The 3,832-nt window shown below is 44.3% G+C and overlaps 1 pseudogene; it reads right to left on the bottom strand.

The window, feature by feature from the left end:
* Positions 1-743: 743 nt before the first annotated feature.
* LOC136649830 (5S ribosomal RNA) lies at positions 744-860 on the bottom strand (annotated as a pseudogene).
* Between the last annotated feature and the right edge of the window lie 2,972 nt (positions 861-3,832).

Raw genomic sequence — 3,832 nt, 5'->3', positions numbered from 1 at the left:
ATGGAGGTGCTGGGTTCCCTCCCCTTCATCATCATTCCATTACCAAGTCTTACGGGTGCCATCTCAGAGGGCAAGGGGAGATTTCAGGAATTACAGCAAAATTTAAAGGCCCAAATCTCAGATATATTCCAGATTTCTTTTTTTAAAAGCAGTGTTTTTTAAGAGTATTTGCTCTGGTGAATGCATTTATATGTTGCCTTCTCATATATAGCTTCAAAGTGTTATAATTTCACATTTCAAAGTTATAATTTCACATTATAATGGCAGGAAAAATAATATTGAAAACAAGGATACAGCAGGCAGAGTCACATTAAAGGAAGATTAAAAACATCAGTAGCAGATAGCAGGTAAAACAAAACACTCTGGATTAACCAGATACGACCCATGTCTTTATTTCGAATATTTACATACCACTTTTCAAGATAAAGGTTTCAAATCTGTTGTTGTTGGAGTAGGATTTACATAGTTGAAAAAAAACTTAGAGGCCAATCTTATACCTACCAGCTGTTGTTGGTAGGGATCACCCACTGCTCCAGACTGCTGTAAAGCAGGCACTCTGTAAATGGTGCTCTGACAACACCCTACTCAGAGTGCTGCTGGGAGCTCTGGCGGAAAGTCCGGCCAGTCTTCAGTTCACTCCAGTTTTAGGTCTGTTGCCACAAATAGTGGAAGTGCAGGGTGACTGCTGCTGTGCCATCCACCACCATGGTTGGCAACCTTCAGCCTCGAAAGACTATGGTATAAGCCTACAGCACCCGGTATTCCCAGGTGGTCTCCCATCCAAGTACTAACTAGGCCTGACCCTGCTTAGCTTCCGAGATCAGACGAGATCAGGCATGTGCAGGGTAACAGTTGCAGTGATGGAAAGCCTGGGGCAGGGGAGGGGAGTGGCGGGGATGTGTGGAATGGGACAGAGAAGAGGAGGAATGGGAAGTTGGGTTGGGAATGGGAGGGGTGGGGATGGGAAGAATGGGGATGGGGAGAAGTGTGGGGAAAAGTGGAGTGGGGAGGAAAGGGATGGATCTCAGTGGCAGTGGGATGTACCTGATCTGCTCCGTCTCCTTCCTTACTTCCCTAAGAACTGCACTAGCAAAATAGCTGGTGAATATCCGAGGAGCCCCAGTGGGGCATTGGAGGCTTGCCCAGGTCATGAAACAAAAGTTTCCTTACCTTGAGGAGGCCTCTGGACTTCCCCCCAGGATACTGTTGCTTCCTCTTATCGGTTTTTACTGTGCTGACAGTTCTGAGTAGGGATAGATACATCTCTCTGTTTCCATGCCATTCCGTTTTTTAAAATCTTTGTTCCAATCTCTTCCATTTACCTATAATTTAGAAAAAAATATATTTTCATTGATTTTCTATCAAAACAGCTGGTGTGACAATATGTTGCACGATTCACATGTAAATATGTGTTTTTAAAGAAATATATGAAATCCGTAGAATTTGTAGACATCTCCTTTTTTATATAACATGGGAAAGCTGCAGTGGAGAGGAAGATGGCCTGGCACCATGAACCCCATTGTCAAATTTGGTGAGTCTGAAAGTCAGTAACACCATTTCTTGGCTGTATTTGTCCACACTAACCTCACTGGGTATGGAAAGCCATCAGATTTATAGTACTTATGATGTCATTCCATCAAATATAATGTGTAGCAGCGTTTGAAAAAGGTGTCATTTATTTTACTCAGGTGTAAGCTCATTGTGTTCAGTAAGACTTAGGGCACAATCCTAACCAGGTCTACTCAGAAGTAAGTCCTATTTTGTTCAATGGGGCTTACTCTCAGGAAAGTGTGGTTAGGATTGCAGCCTTAGGCTGTAATTCTCTCTTACCTCTAATAATGTCATATCCCTGACAAAGCCACATGCATTTTCCTGGGTAAATACAACAAAATGTTCCGGTGGACAAAGCTTAGGAACATGAATGCAAGAAGGACAGCACAGAAACACTCTGAATATGGTTGGCAACCTTCAGTCACGAAAGACTATGGTATAAGCCTACAGCACCCAGTATTCCCAGGTGGTCTCCCAGCCAAGTACTAACCAGGCCTGACCCTGCTTAGCTTCCGAGACCAGACATGTGCAGGGTAACAGTTGCTGCACTCATATGTTTGCAACAAAAACCACAGAGGGGACACACTTTCTGACACTCTTTAAAAACAGCAGAATACAAGGTCAATAAGGCTACAATCCTATCCGCAGGTACCTGGGAGTAAGACCCCTTGACATACTTTTGAGCAGAGAAGCATAGGATTGGGCTCTAAGCCTGATATTCTAAAGCACCACAAATCTTTTAAAAGCCAATAAAATAAGCAGCTGTGTTCTGAACCCACTGATGAAAATGTGTCCCCACTGGTTCAAATGGAACTCCACAGATTACTCAATTAAAACTGTAGTTGGTTACCAATGGAACCTTTCCACCTTCATCTGTGTGAAATCAAAGGGGAAAGGAAGAATAGAAAGGATGTGGCCTTTTATGTATTGCAATTGAGTCCAATCCTTTAGATATCCATGTAGGATTTTATTAACAAAAAGTGAGAATGATCAGAACAAAGGATATGGGAGAAGCTAAAAATGTACCATTACAATGAAGAACAGTCTGAAAAGAACAGTTGTTCCTTTGTGGGACTACGAGCAGAAGAGCAGTGTGGGGAAGATAATTCACAGAATGGTGGAAAGGCAGGCACAACCAACCTTTCTTTGGATGTGAGGTATCTGAAGACAGCCAGGAAGACTCCTAACATTCTAAAGACAGCAGGTCAACATCTGAGACAATCTATCAATGGGGTCACATTAGGACTGAAAGCCTAAGCACAATACTGGGAATCAGGGCTGCCCAACCATCATAAGAACATAAGAACAGCTCCACTGGATCAGGCCATAGGCCCATCTAGTCCAGCTTCCTGTATCTCACAGCGGCCCACCAAATGCCCCAGGGAGCACACCAGATAACAAGAAGACCTGCAAGGCCTCCTGGGAATTGTAGTTTAAGAACATAAGAACAGCCCCACTGGATCAGGCCATAGGCCCATCTAGTCCAGCTTCCTGTATCTCACAGCGGCCCACCAAATGCTTCAGGGAGCACACCAGATCACAAGAGACCTGCATCCTGGTGCCCTCCCTTGCATCTGGCATTCTGACATAGCCCATTTCTAAAATCAGGAGGTTGCGCATACACATCATGGCTTGTACCCCGTAATGGATTTTTCGATGCGGCTCACATCAGAAGGCGATGGCAGGGCAGCAGCAGAATGGGGATGCCCTTCACTCTCAGCATCTCTCCAGGCTGCCATAGACAGAGCCACATGGATCTGCTTCCACTTTCATATCCAATCAGTTTGCTCCGTCCCTAGGTCGTTCCCTTTAAATAGACTGCATAAGGGAGGAGTGAGATGAATGGGCAGACAGCCACTGTCTGCCCCCAAGAACACCACAGGGGCAGCATTGATCCACTTCACTCACCTTGCTCCTTCCTTGCATAATGTCTTTAAACTTAAAGGGACCATGCTAGGAGGAAGTGAGATAAGGGGATAAAGAAGCAGCCACTTACCTTGATCCATTTAAGGAATGGACCATTTATGGTCCCTTTAAGGAAAACAGAATGTGCAGTATATACTAGGAGTTTCCAGCATAACTTGAACTTCCTGTTCAAACAAAGAGAATCTCATGGGAAGCCATGAGATAACTGTTCTTCTTTTTTGTCCTCTCATTGTGATGGATCTGGCATCAGGCCACAGATCCAGTTCAGCAATCCCTGCTAGGAAGTCAACCCATGGCAATGAGTGAGAAATGCTTCTGAAGATGCATGCAGAGAATTCAGTTGTAAAAGAAACCA

The sequence above is a fragment of the Tiliqua scincoides genome, chromosome 4 (assembly GCF_035046505.1).
Source record: "Tiliqua scincoides isolate rTilSci1 chromosome 4, rTilSci1.hap2, whole genome shotgun sequence".
NCBI lineage: Eukaryota > Metazoa > Chordata > Lepidosauria > Squamata > Scincidae > Tiliqua > Tiliqua scincoides.
The sequence above is the reverse complement of the archived record's forward strand: the minus strand, read 5'-3'. Positions and strand labels throughout refer to the sequence as shown.